Raw genomic sequence first — 24,720 nt, 5'->3', positions numbered from 1 at the left:
GACTTCTCGTTGGACTTTGATTTGGTACGGTTTGTCTCTCTGGTCTCACCTCGACTTGCCAACTCTGCAAGCCTTTTTGTTTTGTCTTGCTCTTTTCTGTTTAATACTTATCCAGGGAAGGGATGGTCGCCTAGTTGTCCTCTACCTCCTAGGGTAGTTGAGGCAAGTAGGCAGGGACAGGGACTGGGTCAAGTTTAGAATTCACTGTCTGTCAATCCTTCCTCCAGGTTTCAGCAGCAGCCACTGGGAAATTATTCAACAGGCACTTTCCTAAGAAATCAATTTGGGGCTGGAGTAACAAACTTGTGGTAAATGGAAGTGGCATGTATAGTAAGCCCTTTTGTCCTGTATGACAAACTAGACACCAAAAAAAAAAAATAAATCAATTTTAAATTTTCATATGGAGTACCATTTCTATTTGCCAACAACTCTACATTCTACCAACTCTCTATTGTGTTGCTTTGGTATGTGGGAAATTCATGGTACTGTCAGATAGACGCTGTATAATTATAGTATGATACTTTTGGGCTGCATTTTGGCAGTGTTGCTAAAAATGGGAGCTTCATCCCTCAACCCTTTTCTCGAGGATTTCTAATACAGAATAGAGGGCACCTCAGTAGCGTCCGTGGAAGATGATATAGCCCTGACAAAAAGTAGAAATTGGTGCGCAGAGTGCAGTTTTCAGCTCAATAATTCAGATGGATCTTACGTACTATATCGTGATACAACTGGACCAGAAACAACATGCTTATTGTCCTGCTGCAAAGCCTCTTCACCACTTTTATCAACACCAACAATCAAGCCAGAGCAACATTGTCACTGGATAATCCTAAAGGGGGCCCTTGATGTTCAGAGGCTGATTGTAAGTATAGAAATCATTTAAACTTGCAGAATATGAGTATCAGATGCAAGATCACTATTTCATGAGGCACTACTTATTGTGATATAATATACATGTTATCTGTGCTTTTACATATAACTGTCTTATTTCAGAGACCTGTCTCTATATGCAACCAGTGTGTTCCAAAAGCACTGAAATAGCAAATTCAACTCTGCTTAATGGGAAGAACAAAAGAAAAAAAAAAAAAAAAAAAAATCACACAAAATCCTAATGAAAATGGCAGGACATATTCTTTGTGTGACAGTATTCCCCGGTTGTCACTTCTCCGCTTACTAGCCATCTGCCAGTAATGAGAGTCCATTGCATTGGGATGGCTTAAGACCATCTGCAACTTAGCTAAAACCAAATGGTAAAAAGATAAAATGACTTGATAAGAGGTTAAACTGCAAGAGAAAAATGCTTGCAAAAATATACACATCCATTTAAAGTTGTTTGCAGTGAAAGGATGAAAACTTAAAGGTTTTCTATCTGTCTGACACAGAACTTCACTTATGGAAGATCAAAGTGTCTTTCTGATCTGGGGCATGTATAATCCTGTATGAAATGGATTTTGCGACGTGCAATACTTCTCAATCTTTATTAGAATGCTTTGATTATAAATACTGTAATATCGGCTGATTTTTTTTATGTGTATACAACATTTTAAGCAAAGGAAAATACAGTTTAACCATTCGCCTTCAAAGCATTTTAATGATTTTTATTTATTTTTTTTCAACTTGACTAGGTATGTCTAAAGCATGTCAATATAATACAGAAAGCCTAGCACAGACTGACAACCACAAATACGGCATGTAGTATTATTAAGGTGAGCTTCCATTCGGCAACCAACTAATGTGCTTATGTTAATAAACCAGGGGTGCCCAATACGTTGATTGCGATCTACTGGTAGATTGCAAAGGATGTATGGGTCGATCGCGGGATGCAGGGATCCCCGGTGTCTGCTTGTTCACAGTGCAGGCCGAGAGTCATCTCCGGACACTGGCAGGCGGGGCTGCCACAGCGCCAGCCTGCCAGTGTCCAGAGATAACTCTCAGCCTGCGCTTCTGGTCTTCCCCATCCAGTTGGTCATTAACCCATGAAAGACAGCACTAGTTATTTTAACTGATGTTACAGATGTTCTTATCTTTACTTTTTTTGTTGTTTTTGATAAAAAAAAATCACAGCACTGCTATCTAGTGTGACAACTCAGCCCTATACTCTAACAGAAGGCTATGTACTCTGTTTAACAACTGTCTTTGGGCTAACTGCAGTAGAAATATAATACATAAATGATGTCACTGGATTCTGTATAGCAGAGAGAGGTAATGGACACACTGATAAGAAACATGGTGTGATTCATAAAAACTTGTGCACAGGAAAACTGGAGCGGTTTATTGGCTAGGAGTGTAGCTATAGGGGGTGCAGAGGTAGCAGTCGTTACTGGGACCTGGACTCTTAGAAGGCCCCAAAGGTCTCTGTTCTAAATCTCCACTATCTTAAATCACACATGAAGATAGAGGCCCATTTTAGATTTTGTATTAGGGTCTAGGAGACTCAAATTAGACCTCTGGTCTTGGCTACTACTAGAGATGAGTGAGTAGTACTCGATCGAGAAGGTATTCGATCGAATACTGCGGTATTCAAAATACTCGTACTCGATTGAGTACCACTCGCTGTTCGAATGTAAAAGTTTGATGCAGAACCAGCATTGATTGACCGAATGCTATACAGTCGGACAATCAATGCTGGTTCTTCTCCTACCTTTAGAAGTCTTCTCCGTGCAGCTTCCCTGCAGCGTATTCTGGCTCTTCATTCACTCTTCCAGGCATCGGGCCTGGGCAGAGCCGACTGCGCATGTCCGCTTGTAGTGCGGGCATGCGCAGTCGGCTCTGCCCAGGCCCGATGCCTGGCAGAGTGAATGAAGAACCGGAAGACGCCGCAGGGATGCTGCAAGGAGAAGATCCAGCCCGACCCTCACTCGTGGACTTGGTAAGTGTAATTTGATCGAACGTTGCCTACCCCTGAAATGAGCATTCTCTCCCCATAGACTATAACAGGTTTCGATATTCGATTCGAGTAGTCGAATATTGAGGGGCTACTCAAAATGAATTTCAAACCTCGAATATTTTACTGTTCGCTCATCTCTAGCTACTACTTAGCCGTTCCTGAGAAATTTCTTCCTTATGTAAATGAGTTTTCAGACAGCACTAGGAGCGTTCCCCATCGCTCAAACAGCACAGGAGGCGTCCCCTGCACTGTCCGAAAACTCTCCAGCGACATCTTTGTCTTCTCTCGTGTCACCGTCAAATCTTCATCCAAAACAGCCATCTGCTCATGTCCTTAGACCATTTTCCTGTGGTCTCTCCTGTTTGGCCTCAGGAAATTGGCAGATGGACATGTGCAGTTGGCACTTTTGGATGAAGACTCGACGGTGATGCGAGAAAAGAGGCGGTCCAGAGAAGAAGACAAAGACATTACTGGAGAGTTTTTGGACAGTACAGGGGAACGCCCCTAGTGTTGTTTGAAAACTCATTTACATAAGGAAGAAAGATGATAATTCTCAGGAACAGTGGTGCGGATCAGAATAATAAAGGTAATAGAAGGATGGCCTTTCCTAAGGCTATTCCTATGTGTCATAGTTACAAAAAAAGGGAATTCTAATGATAGAATCCCTTTAAGTTCTGCAAAAAGATGAGCTACCTGAGTAAATAAAAGAATATTTTCCAGAAAAAACTAGGATAAATTTGAGATGGCGGACTGATATGAAGTACAAGTTGCAAGGCCTCAAGTATTTGCTATACATGACATGTTGGGGTCAAACCTTTCAGTAACTCCATTGATACACTACCATGTACCAGTGTGTGTTTCTTCCTGGCCAGAGACTATAGAAGAGGGATAGAAATTTGCTAACCATATTTTGAATCTGACAGACAAGGAGGTGAGGTCCCCAAGCTTTTGGGACTTATATATACTATATTATTTGGAATGTGCACATGAAAATAGCAGTATATCCTGTAAAGGAGTTATTACATTTTATACCAATTAATTTACATATTTCACAAAATTGTTTAAATATTTACTGCTAAAGCCCCAAATAGCAGGCCACTGCAAAAAAGCACTGTGGGAAAAGCGTGGCTTCCACGCATCGTGGTTTTTCCCACAGCACTTTTCACAGAGGTTTCCTTCTGCTTCCATTATACCTATAAGGAAACCGCTGGCATTTAGGTAGGTATCATTAACATGCCGCGGATACTTTGGAAATGGCAGCATATCTGCTGAACATATTTTTCCGCAGTGTGTGCATGGGATTCTCTTTAAAGAGACTATAAAAAGCTGTGGGTTTTTTCCACGGCATTTTCAGCTCCGCCAAACTGTGGCATTTGTGCCCAGGGTAAAGAAGGTATTCCCATCTCCAGGATCATATTTAAATAGATAGCTTAAAGGGGTTGTCCGGGATAACTTAAAATCCCTACACTACTCTAACCACCCTCCTCTCCTATTTTATTAATAACATTGATTATCAAAAATGAATAGTTACCCATACATTTTCTGATTATCCGGTGACGAGCAGTTTCCCCATTTCTGGAAACGGATCGTCACTACTACTCCCCCCTCCCCGCCATTCATACTTACCATCCATGGCTGTTTCCATGAGATGGCTCCTCATCCTGTCTGTGCAGTGCACGCTCTTCTACACTGTGCTCGCTGCCACCTGTAATTCACCTCTACTGCACTTTCATGCATGTGCAGTAGAGGTCTCATCGCTGCTGAGGAGGAGTACGGGAACAGTAAAGGGGGCGGGGCCATCTGTCCGGAAGAAGCATGGAGGGGTAAGTATATACCATGGGTCAGGGGCTGGATTAGAGTAGGTAGGCCAGGGTGGGATAGTTAGAGAGACAGGGAGAAGATAGAGGAAGGTGGATGGGAGAAAGGAATGAGGGGAAGAAAGGTGAGAAGTTTAGTGAGGAAGTGAGAAAGCATTGCATGTAAACAAAAGCAGAGATACCAGGAGCTTCCAGAGACACCCAGAAATCACTCAAAACACAGATATCGGTATATGGGTGTATTTATTAACCCATTAGTAGCACTAAGATATTTTTTAATAAAACTTTTTTTGCCCGGAAAATCCCTTTAACTTAAGTAAAGGGTTTTACCCAATGCAGTGCTGCAGGTATGGAAAGGAGTGGCCAGTAACTCTGACTTCCTTCCGAAAAGGTTTACATTATTCCTTTACTGGTGATCCAGCATTGCATACTGGTCTCTGATTATTCTCTTTGGGCGGCTAAGGGTATAGTGTCATTGGACTGTATGAATGGATAACCATATGGCCATTCTCAGATATTTCTAATGAATATAACTTATCACCTAACGATTTTTATACATATCTTCAATTAGGCTACTCTCTAACCTATTAAAATTTATAATAATCCTCCTCCTACAGTGCCTACAAGTAGTATTCAACCCCCTGCAGATTTAGCAGGTTTACACATTCTGAATTAACTTGGCATTGTGACATTTGGACTGTAGATCAGCCTGGAAGTGTGAAATGCACTGCAGCAAAAAAGAATGTTATTTCTTTGTTTAATTTTTTTTTTAAATTGTGAAAAGTTTATTCAGAGGGTCATTTATTATTCAACCCCTCAAACCACCAGAATTCTGTTTGGTTCCCCTAAAGTATTAAGTAGTAGTTCAGGCACAAAGAACAATGAGCTTCACATGTTTGGATTAATTATCTCTTTTTCCAGCCTTTTCTGACTATTTAAGACCCTCCCCAAACTTGTGAACAGCACTCATACATGGTCAACATGGGAAAGACAAAGGAGCATTCCAAGGCCATCAGAGACAAGATCGTGGAGGGTCACAAGGCTGGAAAGGGGTACAAAACCCTTTCCAAGGAGTTGGGCCTACCTGTCTCCACTGTTGGGAGCATCATCCAGAAGTGGAAGGCTTATGGAACTACTGTTAGCCTTCCATGGCCTGGACAGCCTTTGAAAGTTTCCTCCCGTGCCGAGGCTAGGCTTGTCTGAAGAGTCAAGGCTAACCAAAGGATAACAAGGAAGGAGCTCCGGGAAGATCTCATGGCAGTGGGGACATTGGTTTCAGTCAATACCATAAGCAACGTACTCCACCGCAATGGTCTCCGTTCCAGACGAGCCCGTAAGGTACCTTTACTTTCAAAGCGTCATGTCAAGGCTCGTCTACAGTTTGCTCATGATCACTTGGAGGACTCTGAGACAGACTGGTTCAAGGTTCTCTGGTCTGATGAGACCAAGATCGAGATCTTTGGTGCCAACCACACACGTGACGTTGGGAGACTGGATGGCACTGCATACGACCCCAAGAATACCATCCCTACAGTCAAGCATGATGGTGGCAGCATCATGCTGTGGGGCTGCTTCTCAGCCAAGGGGCCTGGCCATCTGGTCGGCATTTATGGGAAGATGGATAGCACGGCCTACCTGGAGATTTTGGCCAAGAACCTCCGCTCCTCCATCAAGGATCTTAAGATGGGTCGTCATTTCATCTTCCAACAAGACAACGACCCAAAGCACACAGCCAAGAAAACCAAGGCCTGGTTCAAGAGGGAAAAAATCAAGGTGTTGCAGTGGCCTAGTCAGTCTCCTGACCTTAACCCAATTGAAAACTTGTGGAAGGAGCTCAAGATTAAAGTCCACATGAGACACCCAAAGAACCTAGATAACTTGGAGAAGATCTGCATGGAGGAGTGGGCCAAGATAACTCTAGAGACCTGTGCCGGCCTGATCAGGTCTTATAAAAGACGATTATTAGCTGTAATTGCAAACAAGGGTTATTCCACAAAATATTACACCTAGGGGTTGAATAATAATTGACCCACACTTTTATATTTAAAATTTATTAAAATTTAACTGAGCAACATAACTTTTTGGTTTGTAAGATTTATGCATCTGTTACTAAATCCTGCTCTTGTTTGAAGTTTGAAGGCTCTAACTTATTTGCATCTTATCAAACCTGCTAAATCTGCAGGGGGTTGAATACTACTTGTAGGCACTGTATCTCCCCATCCAAACACTAGCCTATTTCCCCTTCTGAACACTACTTTTCCAACCCCAAATTGCAAAAAGGCTTGTGGTTTGTACATGGCCCTATACCACCTATATAAGATCTACCCAGAGGTACTGAATAAATGTTGGCACTGTCATAGGGTCACTGTTCAGTATTTGGGGGCAGTGTGACTATGTTGTCCCAGTTTAGAAAAAGGTTACTACTTTTTGATATGGAAGGCTTTCCTATCCCATGGAGCCCAGAAATAGCTGTTCTCTTATTCATATTAGAGGAGATGCTTAGAGAAGACACTACTTTAATAGCTTTATGCATTGATATTGACTAGAACCTGTACTGCGCAGAGATGGAAAAATTCTAAAACATCCATCGTAGCAGAAATTTTACAAAACGTACAATATGATTTTGTAATGGAACATGTAATTTCAAGCTAACTGTATTCCACAGCTACATTCATGAACAACTGATCAAAATGGTTTCAATTTGTTTCCTTCACACTACCCTTCTAGTTTGTTTTCATAACTAAAAAAGTTACCAACATCCTCTTACAATGAAACGGAAACTTTTCTCCCAGAACCATATCGCGAGGCAGGCAATTCTTCTCTGTTGCATTTCTATATGTTTGCTATTGCTTTTTATGTATTGAAATTAAATGTTCTCTCTTTGAGGTCCCCAGGCTAATCTGCCTGGTATTCCTTAGCTCCTGCCTTTTCCTCCCTCTCCCTCCATATAGGTTACATTTACCCTGCCCTCATTTACGCATCTCCACAGTGAGTTATTTCACTTTACCACTTAAAGAGTCCTTGTATACTTTCTTACACAACCAAAGTTATGTATAATTTTGAGTCTCTTGGGTTTTTTTTTTTGTTTTGATTTAAAAACATGGCATTTATTATGCTGTTGTTCTGTAATTGCTTATATGTAATTGCCAAACTTTAATAAAAGATTTGTCAAAAAAAAAAAAAAAAAAACCAGATTCAATGTATAATCAGACATTATGATTATAATTGAGTATATATTGACTATATTGATTAGATGATAAAAATACTATATGTTGTTACATATATTTCTTTTAGTTACTTTAACCTTTACATGTGACTAATCTAGTTATTTAGGTTGTCTCAACTGATACCCCATGCTACAGTCATGTCATTTAAAGTGAAACAGCTATTGTAACGTCTCTATTTAGGAGTGATAAGTGATGGCTTCTTGCGCAATGGTTATATATAGTCAGAGATGAGCGAGTAGTGTTCGATCGAGTAGGTGTTCGATCGAATACTACGGTATTCGAAATACTCGTACTCGATCGAACACTACTAGATGTTCGAAGTTTAAGGTTCGATGCAGAACCAGCGTTGATTGGCAGAATGCTATACATTCTGCCAATCAACGCTGGTTCTTCTCTTACCTTTCCGAAGTCTTCTCCGCTCTGCGTCCCCGCATCTTCTTCCGGGTGGAATTCACTCTGCCTAGGCATACGGCCTAGGCAGAGCCGACTGTGCATGTGCGGGCATGCCCTCACATGCGCAGTCGGCTCTGCTTAGGCCCCGATGCCTAGGCAGAGTTAATTCCAGCTGGAAGACGCCGCGGGGGCGCTTCACCGGGAGAAGACTTCAAGGATAAAGCAGCCCGACCGTCACTCGTGGACTTGGTAAGTATAATTGTATTGAAATTTGCCTACCCCTGAAACGAGCATTTCCCCCCTAGACTATAATGGGGTTCGAAATCCGTTCGACCAGCCGAACCGTGTGCAGCTGTTCGAATCGGATTTCGAACCTCGGACATTTTAGTGTTCGCTCATCTCTAATAGTCAGGAAGTTTCTTTGATAAGGGAATCTTTGAGTTCCTTTATCATCATTGTGATCAGCAAAATGTAACTTTTTTAGTGATCACAGTGAACTGAAGGCAACTTGTGAATCACATTGTTTCTAACACAATCTGCTTCCCCTCTCTTCACCTTCTTCCAGTATATCCTCTATAGTGATAAACACATTTTACAGTCCTCTATTCTGTGAAACTAATGGTTAATTTAACAAAGGCACTAGGGTTTATAAAATAAGCCATGTTAAATACTGTATAAAGCCATATGATATACTCAATTTATTTAACAAATAAGGCTAATTATGAAAAGATGCCTTTGAAAAGATTTTGGTTTGTAAAACAATGCATACCAAACGTACAAAGTTGATCCAAACATTTGGGAATCAATGACCCTTGATCTTGAAGAGGTTAACTACTACCTTATATACAGTAATGTACAGACACCTATAATTCTTTACCACTACAAAGTGGTTATGATCCTCTAAATGTCCGGGAGCCCCATAATAAGCCAATAGCAGCTTTAATCACAAGACAAACATCTTTAGTTTTCAATCTGCCGACGATGCTAGAATCTATTCTGCAGTGAACCGAAGTATTTCGGTGACAGAATGCCACTGCTAAAATCAATGTATTCCAATGGAAACTGTGCAATATCAATCTCTCTTATGTTCCTTAATGAAGACTGCTCCATCTGCTCATGAGAGAGTGAGGCAAATGTAACCAAAAGTCATTTAAAGTTGATGCCTTTAATAGTTGACTATGGTGAAAATCATTGCAAGTTTCCAGGCAATAACAGCACATAAATGTGATCAGAGGTTAAATAGACCTTTTACAGGAACATTGTTCTCTATAGCTATGTCGGCTGTCTGGCAATGCTGTAACATGAGCTTAATATCAAAATGCTTTGAATAGATTGGATTTGGATATGCGAAGTGGACTCTATAAAACCCAATGTATCAAATTTCCAAGAGCTGCAGATATATCAACATATTGTGACAGATGGACTGATACATAGATGATAGATAGATAGATAGATAGATAGATAGATAGATAGATAGATGATAGACGTAACCATGCAAAGACAAAGTGATGTTAAAACAATCTATAGTTTTTGTGTATTGCTACAAAGTATGTTAGGTCATTTTATTCCTCTACATTATTTCAGCAGTAGTTATACATATATTATCTTAGACGGAGTAATAACTTGAAGCTTCTGGGCTCCAAGGCAAAATATGTATCTACATTGTGCCATTTATAATAGTGGTATATTTTATGTGGCAAATGGATCTTTGGGGCCAGGGCCCAAGGCTCGGTCGTGAATTCTGCTGTTGCACTCCTATAGCTACATCCCTTATCCTAGCAGAAGCAAGAATGCACATGGAGTAAAGTTGACCTAGTTGCTAAATTTTGTTCATTCTATCACTTCTTTCTAGGTATAGAGCCTAAATGTTTCTTCACTTATCCCACTTTATCCCCCAATTTATCACTGTTCTTGATGAAGCACATTGCTGTAAAAAACAGCTTTATTGGCAACAGACATATTTAATATAACTGACATTTCCATTTACATATGGCTCTGGGGAAAGTCAGCACTATGCTGCAGTGATACCCCTCAACCGGCAACAAGTATAACAAAGCATTAGATCAGCGATTAAATGATTGTGATTTCCCGTAGTGGGACTAAAACTATATAATTGAGAACACGAAGAGAAAAGCTGATCGGCACGGCTGTACAATAACTCTTTCTGAATAGTTTAATTACGTTCCACCAAGGACTCAGCTGTTATGTATGGTGAGGCTCTGAGATAGCGAACAAAGGTTCTAATATAATCCATCCAAAGGGAAGACAAAGAAAATCGCGGCACTCACAGCTGCTAAGTAACCTGCCATTTTATTTGAAGGACACTAAAGATGATATTACACAATTTTAGATGGCAATGAAGGTTCCAACTGTCCACAATTGACGTTGAGGGTCTATAAACTTGCATTCCACTGGATGTAGGTTTACAGGCAGGCAGACAATTTGGATAAGGGTATGGTAATTTTGACCAGCAGCTCTCTGAATTTATACTGCATTACAACTGGTTTGAGAGATAACATTCCAATTTGAAAAGCAATGGAAAGGATTTTATATCTAATAATAAGGATATGACGTTTACTTATAATTTTGGAATTGCGCGCAAATTCACATTTTTGGATCTCAAGGTGGAGATTATTGATGATCAGTTATATAGTAATGGACATCGTAAACTGACTGACATCAATCCACTATTATGCGTTGCTAGTTTTCACCCTATTCACATGAAACACTCTTTACCTTATAGTTAATTATTGCAGCTATGAAGAATCGATAGTTGGTTACCTTTGTGAGATTGGGCTAGTGTAATGGAATGGGACTCTAGTAGAGATGAGCGAGTACTGTTCGGATCAGCCGATCCGAACAGCACGCACGCATTGAAATGAATGGACGTAGTCGGCACGCGGGGGGTTAAGCGGCCGGCCGCCGTCAAAGCGGAAGTACCAGGTGCTTCCATTCATATCAATGCGTGCGTGCTGTTCGGATCGGCTGATCCTCGCTCATCTCTAGACTCTAGTATTAGAAAATACAACAAATGAGAAAAGATTCTTGATGTCCTTTAGGTTCGTTTTTATGGAGCGACAAATTTTATAATTAGAAAAAAAAAAAAAACTGGTGTTAGCACAGGCGGTGAAGAGGTAACCCATAATAATAGTAGGAACTTGATTAAGGGTTAATTTGTTTGCCAGGTGGGGAGGAGAACTGGTGAAAAAGAGATACAGACTGCTAATGAAAATGACCAACATTTGTAATATGTTTTTCTTACACAGACCCAAAGCATATGTTAGACCTATGATGGTAAAATTTAGGGAACATATTAGTTCACACAGGAGAGGGAGCACCGCGTTCAATACAACATATGAGACATGAACATGATAGTAATATAGACTATCTGCGATTTGTGGGACTTCCACAGCTACATTATCCGTCATGTGGGAGGAATAGTCATACAAATTGCATGAAAAGTGGTTAATGCTGAGATTTTTCTTTAACTTTCTTTAAGGCCTCGTTCACATCTGCGTCGGTAATCCGTTCAGGGGAGTCCGCATGAGGACTGCCCTGAACGGATTACCAAATGCATTGGCAAGTGGAATGCAGTGAAAGCACACAAACACCATAGACTATAATGGGGTCCGTTTGCTTTCCGCACAGTCTCCTCACAAGTCATGCAGACAGAAAAGTAGTTCATGATCTACTTTCCTGTCCGCATGACTTGTGTGGAAAGCACACAGACCCCATTATAGTCTATGCTTTCATTGCATACAACTTGCCAATGCATTTGGTAGTCCGCTCGGGGTGGTCCCCATGCAGACTCCCTGAACAGATTACTGACACAGATGTGAATGAGGCCTTAAATGAACTAAAAATATATACCAATTGACAAAAAAATGCAATCATTAAGAAATATCAGATTGATGCATAACGTAAATGATTACAGATGTGGACTGATAAGACACCAGAACTTTCCACAAGAGGAAATAAAGTTACTACTCCCACTGGCCTTTAAAAAAAACAAAAAAAAAAAACTCAGAGGCTACTTTGGTAGTGTACCTCTTGGAAGATTGTTGAAGGTTATACATGTACTTATAAACATTTTATGAAGTTGACAGAAAGAAGCAGCATGGTTGTTTTGATAAATCAGAAACACCTTGATGGTGGGTATTTTAACTCTTAGAGGTTTTGGGAGTAGTGGTTACACACACACATGCAAACAGGCTCTGGACTGCAAGAGGATTGTTTGAACTGCTGACAAGCATAAGCAGCTGTCATAGGTTCCTTGTTCACCATGCAGATCAGGGATGTAAGTATAGGGGGTGCATCAGTAGCATTCACTCTGTCACAAAAATATACCACTACTCTAAATGGCACAGGTTGGTAAGGGTCCTATTGCAAATTTTGCTTTGGGACACACGAGTTTCAGCTTACACCTCTGATACAGCCACAGTTGGCACCTTCATTTGACTCTCTTTGTGCCTGGACCATTTCCAGGCACTTCGGAGAAGGAAATTTGGTGTCATGCTACCCAAATGTCCTGCAATTTAAAGCCTGCCACATTCACTTTCATTTTTTTCGTGAACAGGACTGCTATGGACTGAAACAATATGGTCAATACAACTTGCCCTCTAAACCAACCCTTCATGTAGCTAAGTCAATGAAAAAATCATTTTAAAAAGTTAAGGGTCCTGGAATATAGAAATAAATTTTTAAAAAAATTAACAAAAAAACCCAAAACATTAGATCGAACTAAATGGGTTAAACGTGCAATAACTCAAGTAGATATCTCAATGTATGCTATCACAGCCTGCCGCAGCTTCAAATCTACCATTGAATCTAACAAGAGCATTAAAACTCTCCTACGCTAGCCTGTCTATAAGCATAACACGGAAAATATTGATATTTTACCTTATGAGGACCACTCACTGCATTCACATTGTAAACCTGGACCATTATCAGATACCGAACATTCAGCTCTGTAATATGAACTTGCCATGACGCTTGGATCAATTGTTCTAATGGGCTCCTAAGAGAGTTTAGTTTTCCTTAAAATTCTAAGGTGGAATTGACTGCACTTGAAGTCAGACAAAATGACCATCGTTTGAATTCATGAATGAATTTCTTCGGATCAGATAATATCCAGCTGTTGCCTTTCCCAAAAGTGTCTCCAGAATCAATAGGTTTCTTGGCTGCTTTCTGCATTCAAATAAAACTGCCCTAGAAAATGGATTTTTTTGCCAAAGAAATATGTAGAATTTAAGTTGAGTGAGAACATTAAAATATAAGATCACCTATAAGATCATATATAAAATAAAATATTACAGAGAACAAAGTGGCCAAAATCAGTTACCAATTTTTTTTCCCTTTGCAAATTGATTTTTACAAATGTATAACACCATAATACATACTAATAAAACCCTTTAAAAATTACACTTCCCTGTCCCCCATTGCTGGTTTACAAGTGGATACAAATAGGATAGTTAACGTCTGATAACCTGTCACAAAAACCATATTGGGCTTGGAATAACTGCTTAACTTATGACAAAGTTTTTTGAACATGTCAATTCAATAGGACACGTGTATTTGTTCATTGCTACATAAAAGGGAGCAAGGGCATACACAGATATCCTGGTGAAATGTATTGAGGGCCCCCTGTTAAGTTTTAATAAAGTTGGGGAATGGAGGGAAAAAAAAAAATCATAATTCAGGTGCTTTATTAATTTGGAGCTCAGTCTGAGCACCTTTGGGACAATTTATTAGGTCGTAATGACCAGCTGTATTGAAATGAAGTGCGTCAACATTGTTAAGAGGTTCTCACGTCTTAAGTTGTTTTTTTTTTATGTAGATTGTGAGCCTTATATAGGGCTCACAATCTACATTTTTCCATATCAGTATGTCTTTGGAGTATGGGAGGAAATACACGCAAACACGGGGAGAACATACAAACTCCTTGCAGATGTTGTTCTTGGCAGGATTCGAACCCAGGACTCCAGTGCTGCAAGGCAGCAGTGCTAGCCACTGAGCCACCATATTGCCCCCATGTCTTATTAAATTTGATAAACATCATGTGGTATATGTAGCAGAGATCAAAACCTTTGCCAGTTAGGTTACAAATCCCTCCTCCCTCAATTTTTTAAGATACAAAGCAAGTGTTCAAAAATGGGGTTAATGTCAAGAGAACTGGTATAATTGATAAACTCCATATATTTCTGATAAAACTTGCTTCCATTGGGGGAGCTCAGTGCATAGGCATTAATGAGGTCCTTAGGATATGTGAGGAACTGACAGCCTGTGCCTACACGGTTCAGATGTACAGGGAAATTTTAACATCCATACTGTGCACAACACAGGACAGAAGAAGAAAACTCCCTGCGTAGTGGCCAAGAGTTCTAGTACAGGAGTCCAGTCAACTGCTTCCAGCCCTGCCACGAGTGACCCCACACAGCTGATCAGAGCAGGGCCAGCTGTTAACCTCCATTAATCAGATTTTATTTATCCCCTATGTTAAGAATATATATATATATTATTTTTTTTAAATGTTAATCCTGGACAACCCCTTTAACACAAATGTCATTGTACTCAATATAATATGTTAAAATCTGATTACACTGCTGGAGAAAGTTGCAACCGAAAGAAAATGCCATGAAGTAGTGGCAGCAAGCAGGAGAAAAAAGTGGCCAATGCCATTTTTTGGAAGTAAAATTGTTCCAAACTTTAGGCTTGCTGTCAAAATGTCACTACTCAAAACAAAATAATGATGCAAATGACATTTTTATGCACACTTTACTAGACCTTCTGAAAAGGGATTTATTATGGTTACAACTAGATACTAGAGAAAATGTGTCGCATGTGGTGCCTTTGACGCAGTATCAACCATTTTTTACACATCAGGGTCCATCTAATTTGGCCTAAAATTTTTCAATGTGGAGTGGATTTTCAGAAAAGTGGGCATGGCCTAATAGTTCCACCACAGGTGCCAAAATGGTGTTATAAAATACTGGCCCAAAGTAAACTAACTGAAATGCGGTATATAGTTAGCCCTACATACAAATACTGGTATTTTGCAATGAATTAGCATTGTATCAGACCCCCTAGGGTTAAAGACCCTCTAGGAGATCTAATAATTACAGTACAAAAAAAAAAATTAAAAAAAAAGTGGTATCAACCCTCTTTCCCTTGAATACATATAAAAGTAAAAAAAAAAACACTGTGAAACACAAACACATTAAACATTAGAGATGAGCGAACACTGTTCGGATCAGCCGTTCCAAACAGCACGCTCTCATAGAACTGAATGGAAGCACCCGGCACGGCGACCGGCCGCCGGCAAAGTGTACGTGCCAGGTGCTTCCATTCATTTCTATGGGAGCGTGCTATTCGGAACGGCTGATCCGAACAGTGTTCGCTCATCTCTATTAGGCATCCCTGTGTCCAAAATTCCTGGTCTAATATAAATTTAAATACAAAGTGATCAAAGCAATAGAAATTCCCCAAAATGGTATAACTAAAAAGTACAACTGGCCCCACAAAAAACAAAGAGACCCTGTTCATCCCCGTACACGGAAATATAAAGAAGTTATGGGTGTCAGAACATGGCGACTATAAGAAAAAAAAAAATTGGCAAAATTTAGGATTTTTGTTAAGGGTTAAACATGTAAATAAACTATAAAAATTTAGTATCCCGGGAATCATAACAATGTATAATATAGGTGACGTTTCATTTTGTCTGCACAGTGAATGCTGTAAAAACTAAACCTGTAAGAAAGTCCCATAAATGCACAAATTCTACAATTCAACCCCATTCAGATTTATTTTTTTGTTCCAGCTGCCCAGTACATTGTACAGAATAATAAATGGTGCCATTATGTAGAACGATTTGTCCTGCAAGCATTAAGCCACCTTATGGCTCTGTGAACAGAAAAAGAAAAAAGTTATGGGGTTTGGAGAGTCAAAAATTAAAATCAATAAAAGCCTCCGGCAGAAAAGGGCTAAAGATTAGAGATGAGCGAGTACTATTTGAAACAGTAGTTTTGAATAGCATGCTCCCATAGGAATGAATGGGAGCGCACGGCGCGCAGGGGGTTAAGCTGCAGGATGCCAGCCCCGGCTGTGTTCCGGCTGCGCCCATTCATTCTAATGGGAATGTGCTATTTGAAACTACCGTTTTTGAATAATACTCACTCATCTCTACTAAAGATTTATCAGACTACTCATCCAGCATCAGCCATTGCGATATATCTGGCATATTTTCAGACTGCCTGTCTATGTTTACACTGTCTATCAGTATGTCTGGGCCAAAGATATCAATAGTAATGGGATTATTTTGGGGATCGTCGTCTCCTCAGGGCTCGTTCACATCTGTGCCCGGTCTCCGTTCTGCAAGTTTCCGTTTCCTGCTCAAAACAGAGGCAGGAGAAGGAAACCTGCAGGACTCTTTCTCACCCATTCATTTGAATGGGTGAGAAATCTGTCCGGCTGTGTTTTATGCTCTCCGCCGTGAAACCGGGTTTTTTAATCCTGACACAGAGTCGGACATGCAGTACTCTGTGTCCGGATTTTAAAAAAATGGTTTTGCGGCGGAGAGCATAAAACGCTCCCCACCGCTCATGGCCAGACCCGGTCTGTGGTTTCCGTCTTCTTGCATGCAGAAGACGGAAAGCACAGAACAGAGTGCCGAACGCAGGTGTGAACTTAGCGTTCAGATAGACGAGCACTTATAGCACAGTGAAAGTCCAGTCCAGCTGAATATGGTGCAACAGGCCGCAACCAGTATCATTAGTGCTTTTCAGGCAAATAAAAACAATAATAGAAAATAAAATCCTACTTGTCTGAATACTACCTACAACACCAGTACCTCACTAGAGAGAGCAGGGCCTATTCCACAGCCACCTACACACAATATACAGCAAGGTAACTCACAAATGGTTTCCCAGGAGCAGAGAGAGCCAAATACCTGAGTGCTGTCTGGTCATACATACACACACAATTCAGGTTACCAGGAATTAACCCCACACATCCCAAAACCTGGAGTGGCTGAATAGAGTAGAGACACACGCCATCCCCCCTACTCCAGCAGCCAGACCTTTCACCAGGGTTTTGGTTTGGTAAAACCCTCCAGCAAGGAACACAGCTTACTTACTGCAAGATTTCTCAGGTGTTTTTAGAACGTACAAGTATGTGACAGGAACCTTGGAGAAATGTACACTCCTTCTACCACTTTGTCCCTGGTCCTGTCACTATATGGTATATTTATATATAAGGACAGTGCAGAGGCAAATATACTGGGAGGTGTAACCTGGTGGTTGCAGAACAAATTCAGTTCAGCAGTCATTTTCAATTTCAATTCAAGTTCAAATGAAATTCAATTCAGTAGATCCCGTTGTCCAAGTAGTGTGTATATATATATATATATATATATATATATATATATATATATATATATATATATATATATATTATTTATTATTATTATTATTATTATTTCAACCTGTTCCTATGTTTCCATCAGCATCAAGTATGATCTTACCTTTACCGACCCCCAGATGACATCAGCAGTGACATCATTGCTGATATCAACCTGGGAGTCTGTAAATGGTAGATCTGCAACTACTAGAAAAGGAAGATTGGGGAGAGGAACAGTAAGTAAAGTTTTCTTAATGTTATTGTCCCCATCAGCAGTACTATTAAAGGGGCTTTTCCACACAAGTTATCTCCTATCCTATCCTTATCTCCTGCCTGTATGATAGGTGATAACTTGCAGATTAGTGGGGGTCCAGATGCTCAGACCCCTGATGATCAGAAGAATATATCACCTTTCATCCACCGTTATGAATGGAGCAGTGGTCTGGTAGTGTGTGCCCTGCACCATACTTACGGTACACACTTACTGAGTGGTCAAACCACCACTTAACTGTAAGTCAATGATGTTTTTTTGATAAACCCCTTAATTCTTAAAGCAAAATAAAAAGTCAGATAACCCCTTAACCCCTTCTCACATTTTCTGTCACTTGGTGCCTCCCAAAAGCCATGATCTCTTTATTTTTCTTTTCACATAACTGTATGAGAGCTTGTTTTTTTGTACTTCCTAAAAACAGTACTGGCATGCTGGAAAAGTATTAATAGGGTGAAATTGGATATAACCTCTTTAGCGCCATTTTCTTATTGGTTTTGTTTCTATATCATTCACTGTCTGACACCAACTTTTTTCTGTAGGTCAGGGTGATTACCTTTAAAAAAAACAAAACTTATTATTCCGAGTCCAATAATAATGCCATGAAAGTTACTGTTTCATATGTTGGTCTCCTTTAATGTATATCACATGTTCTTACAGTAGCTTTATATGACTGGTTGTGAGACTGACTTGGAGACCAATCTAATGTTAGACCATATGGAACACCTTTAACAGTATTTCACAGGTCATATATGGTCTCTCCCTTCTTCTTCAGGGTATGTCCAGATGTTGGAGATACACTCCACGTTTGGTGGACTTGCCCTATGGTCAATCGGGTCTGTGTATTGCTGTATAGATTGCTGCAGGGGTTACTGGGTCACTCTCTGCCATTTGTGGTCAATGCCTTAGGACACCAGATTTATGTTTTCTCTCTATATTATAAAAATGGTTTTATGTCTTTCTGTTCTTTATGCGTGAACAAACGACTAGACCGATCTTCACCAAATTTGTCACACAGATACTTCAGGTGTCCGGGAAGCTTTAAGACAAGGCCTCAAGTTGCTCAGACGTACCATTGCTGAGATACATCTTTCCAAAAACAATGACCCCCCCCCATTAGCCAATACAAACCTGCAAATCTTTCACTCATATTCCAACTGCCATACACATCGTCACTCCACATGCACAATCCAAAACTGATATCCAAATGGAGATACACACATCAGAGGATTAGATACACAGATCAGCACACAGTATCACACGCCAGAGGATTAGATACAGAGGTCAGAACACAGTATAACACACTAGAGAATTAGATATGCGCATCTGCACAAGTTCCTCACGCCAAAGGATTAGATATGTGCGTATGCACACTGTTGCACATGCTGGAGCATTAGATACGGGCATCTGCACACAGTTCCAGGCGCAGAGGATTGGATACGCACGTCTGCACACAGTACCACACGACCGAGGATTAGATATGTGCATCTGCACACAGTTGTACATGGCGGAGGATTAGATAATTGCATCTGTAAACAATTCCACAGGCAGAGGATTAGATATGCGCGTCTGTATACAGTTCAAAATTTCGGAGGACTAGATACGCATATCTGCACACAGTACCACACGGCAGAGGATTAGATACACATGAGATACACATGATCACATGACGCTTATGGACGCACATACAAAATACACCAGTGCAACACTGGACAATTCTTATGGGGCCACTACACAAACAAAAAATTAAATATACCTGTGCGAAGCCGGGTCCTCCTGCTAGTGCCCAATATAAATTAAAACAATACCTTCTCATTTAGAATCCCAGTGGCGGACCTTGACCCTCTTGATATCAGATATTATTATACAAATGAATATTGCTATGCTATTTGAGAAGATTAATGCTAGCATAAGTGATATTCCTCCCCTCTTTAATAAGGTAATTGATCTCCTATTTTCCTTCTATATCATGTTATTTTGCATTACCGAGACTGTATTCACAAAGCTTACGTTTTATGTACTATTGTATTTTACATACTCTATGATATTGTACTTTACACCTGGTCAATACCATACAATAGTTGTACTTGTTTACCCTTTCTTATATTCAATGTATAGCTTTGAAACTAAAACAAAATCTCCTACACACTCCAATAACTCAATCCTTTCATAAGGATGAAGAGACATGTTGACACTTGATATCATTATATGCATACTATTACAGTCAGTATACAGAGAACGTATTTTCTTCGCTCTTACAGTATATTCCAAGTTGTAAAGTTCCTCAGACATTGCTAACTGTGAAGATATATTTTATTTTCTAATAGAATATACAGTAATATCCTGTTAGTCTACTTGTTACAAGGTAGCAACAACTTGTTAGTCTTTCTGTTGACAGCTGTCACTGGATTTACTCTTAAATATACAACTGGCTACTCAAATTATAGTTTGATAACAAAATATTTTCTCATAGCGCTATACATAGTCATAGAGTTTATTAAGATTATTGTGTATTATGATAGTTCTGCACAGTACAGTAGCTTGTGTACTCTTCTTATAGGCATAACTGTATTAGATATTGTATGACTTGTAATACTGTTGCAGCTTAAAGTCTGAACATAATTCTAGAATTGAAATCCCAATTATTTTACATGAGGACAAATAGGAAATATGCCAGTCAGCAAAATGCAAGGTTGAATATTCATAGATTAATTCATAGACATATCTGTATTTCTTGGGAGAACAAGGACTCAAGCTATGTCTGCTAAAACAGTGGTTTTGCTTGACTCTCCTCTTATATGTATGGCAGTCTCTATTGGTAACAGGTTTTTGCAAAGTATCAGAACTCTATTGGGCTCTTAATTAGTCCCCATTTCCACAGGTGTAAAGTAAAACCCAAAACCTTGATATGAATCCAAGGGTGGTACTATTATAAATAGAGTTATAAAGTAAAATAAATGGCGCCCTGGTGAAAACGATGTTAAGACCTCAGTTGCAGCTGATCCCCGGCACCGACCCAGAGGGTGGTGGTAAATGGTATGGAGGGTAAAATTAAAAAAACAAAAAAAAAACAAACGGGTATTGAAGTGCCACTGAGTGGAAGATATTTGATAAAAATCACTTTATTGGTTCCAATGACAGAAGATAAGGCGGCTACGTGTTTCGACGCTAGTCTAGCGTCTTTCTCGGGCCAGGTGTGTAGTATATGGCAGCTAGTCTTCACCCACCAGCTCAGAGAGATCTACAATCTCAAGAAATAGCATGCAGAAGGGTTACTCCTTAACATATTGCTCCAGTCATATTGCGTAGCCTTCTTATCTTCTGTCATTGGAACCAATAAAGTGATTTTTATCAAATATCTTCCACTCAGTGGCGCTTCAATACCAGGTTTTTTTTTGTTGTTTTTTACCCTCTACATTATTATAGAAAGTCACCATTGCAACAAGTCAGTTACAAAATTCCTATCCCATTAGATATTCTACAATCAACTGAGTGGTATTATTGGAAACTGAAAGCATTTAGGAAACACCCCAATTTAGTCACGTAGTGATATATTATGTAATATTACAGCATGAGCTTGCTGAACCAATTACTCTAGGGTCCCAAACATCCTCTGGCATTAGCATCAGTACAAAAACTATATCGGGAACTTTGTGGCATGGCTTTCCATAGTTGAGCAGTAGCATTCAGGTTTTATATCAACAAGTGTAGCATCAAGCTTTGGAAGGAATGGTACCTAGCAAACCATCACTGGGTTCTGGAGCAAATGTAAATATGGAAGCAGTGGAAATGTGTTCTGTGGAGTGCCGAATCTTGCTTCCATATTTATTAATCTGATCAATGAGCATGGATCTGGTAGATGCTATGTTACCTGCCCAACTGCACTGTGTCAACTGTAAAATTTTTTGTAAGAGGCATAGTACTACAGAGTTGGGGCTGGCCGAGGCCCCTAAGAACCACAAATGCTCCCCAAAGAAATGTTGGACAATTGCATTCTTTCAACTTTGTGGGAACAGTTTTGGAGAAAATCCTCTCTCAGCATGAATGTGTCCCTTTACACAAAGCAATATCGATAAAGACATCATTGGGAGAATCTGGTGCAAAAGAAGCTGACTGGCCCACATACTTTGGGATGAATTAGAAAGAAGATTTCAAGTCCTCTTGCCCTTATGAATGGACTAAAATATCAAAAGTCAAACTCCAAATTATTGTAGAAAGTCTTCCCAGAGGAACAGAAGCTGTTTTTGCTGTAAAAGGGGATTATCTTTAAATTAACTGCTCATCATTGACCATTATTTATAATTGAAGCAATTTCCCCTCTTACCCAGCTATGTGTATGAAAGCATTGCGTTTGTTCCTCCTATGGTGGGTATAACATTGAAGTTTTAGGGTAAGTTCACTCAGGGTTTTTAGGCCATATCCGCCTCAAAATCTTGTCCAAAAAGATTTCATGGAATTTCAATGGGAGCTGGTCAGTTCTTTTTTCCGGAAGCCATTTGTTCTGGATCCCGTACAAAAGAACGGACATGCTCATTCTTCAGGCGGAGTCGCCTCGCGAATCCTCCTGAAGACACTACCTCCTCCTGACTAGGCCCATTCATTTGGGCCTAATCCGGAGTGGAGTGCGCGACTGGATGCTGGACTGGATGCGACTGCACCGACATCCAGTCGCAGCTACCCATATCTTGGCCGCCTCAGGTTCCGAACCCAAAAACCCATGTGAACTTACCTTTATTCTGCTGTGAAACAGTATCTCTATTCCTTTAAATGTAAGTCTTGTAATAACATGTATAGCATTTCCTGTCTGGTGTGAAGATATGACGCCCATAGATGATCATTATAAGATATTTATACAGTAAAAGAGAGCACAGAACCCTTATAAAAGCCTCAGCACAGATCTGTATGACTATTCCAATGGCCTTGCTATTTCTGATGGTCAAAGGTAGTCTCATAACAATATTATGAATGCAATAACATTCCTTTAGAATATGTAACTCCACAACAATAGTCTAGTTGAACTTAACATAAAAAAAATGTTTCTCATTGAAGATGGATTAAAACAAGGCTTTTTAATGTACCACTCTCTAATATGTATGCAAATTCCTCAACTCCCATTAATAGGATCCTTCAAAATCTTGCCTTCCATTAAAAAAAAAAAATTCACAATATTACCCAATGTCAAGAGGATGGCATAGAAATGGCATCAAGATGAGAATGTCAAGGTAATTTCTGACATTTCAGCCTATCACACTAAGTGCTCATTGAAAATCTCTTCTCCATCATTAGTTAATGTCGCCAATATATCCAATCTGTTTTCCAGGTCTTAAAACAAAGATCACTTTTGACTGCATTTCAATGTCCTGTAACAGAAGTCGTATTTTTGTCTTATTATTATTATTGTCAAGACAATCGTAAGGATTATGTGAAAAAGTACTTATTTACTCTGCCACTTAAGAAAAAGCTGGCGTTGGCATGGAAACAAGCTCATAAGAGTCCCGAGTATTCCACCTCTAAAAGCTTTTCTAAATGTTTTCAGAACTATAGGTAAGGCATGCCATTTAATTTCTAATTGCACCCAAGGTATATTAAGACTGCTCAGCTAATTCTTGCATGTGTGTGCAAGGGGAAAAGGCTAATAATGTATTAGTTACAAGCTACTCCCATGGTATAGGATACAAAAAAAAGAAAAAGGGTTCCTTAAAGGCAACCTTGAGAGGATGCACATTTATAAATATGAATTATGAGCATCTGTAGCCATTTTTTAATCTTCATCTTACCCTGTTGGAAAGAGGTCTTGCTCCACATATGTTGAGCTATTGAATATGCTAATACACTGCTGCATAACCATTTTTCCTGGTAGACGTTACCTGCTGATGCCCTGATTAGATTAAAGTTACCTACTATTCTTCCATTCTATTACAGCTCTTGTATGTCCCAATACACAGAGCAGAATAATAACGCTGCCTAGTGTGGATTGTTTATGCTGCATATTGGAAATTCATGGGCCCAGCTTCATGACTGGGCTTTTATTTGTTATGCTGAGAAGGCACATACTTAATATACAGAATAATTTGAAGAGCCGGGCTGTAGGTTTTTTATGCTGCCCTGATAATTTATTCCTCTCCTGAATTTACACAAGAATACAGATTATAAAAAAAGAAGGAAAAAAAGAATTAAGGAAAGAGAGTAGAAGAGGAACACGCACAATTAAATAAAGGTATGAATGGCAGTGGGAATGTTTATACAGCTATTATTATTGGTATAGCTTACATGTATCACCCCTTGAAAACAGAGCATAAAATAGCTAGGTGCTCAGACTCAAACCAAGTGGGCAAAAGCCATAACCTCGAAGTAAAATATTCTGAAAAAAAGATGGAAAAGAAAGGGAAGGAAAAATATTTTGTGCATATCTGTAAATTACTATCACTTATTTTATTAGATCCACTACATATAAAAAACACAAATACATAAGACTCATACAGAACACTCAACTATAAAGGTGGAAGAAAAATTCCTAAATCAATAGTAAGCCCCAAATTGGGAAAAGTTAATACAATATCCATTACAAATTGTGACTTTTAATAATAAAGATGAAAGGTATAAGCCTAAAATATGCTAGACAGTAGTAAATTGTTTGAAAGTCTGGTATGAGGGCTAACATCAACTTTGCTTAGGGGTTCTAAGGGGTTTTGGACCATATCTTCCTTGATGTCTAATAACCCCTCTAAACTCAGA

The sequence above is a fragment of the Leptodactylus fuscus genome, chromosome 7, assembly GCF_031893055.1.
Source record: "Leptodactylus fuscus isolate aLepFus1 chromosome 7, aLepFus1.hap2, whole genome shotgun sequence".
NCBI classification, from domain to species: domain Eukaryota; kingdom Metazoa; phylum Chordata; class Amphibia; order Anura; family Leptodactylidae; genus Leptodactylus; species Leptodactylus fuscus.
The sequence above is the reverse complement of the archived record's forward strand: the minus strand, read 5'-3'. Positions refer to the sequence as shown.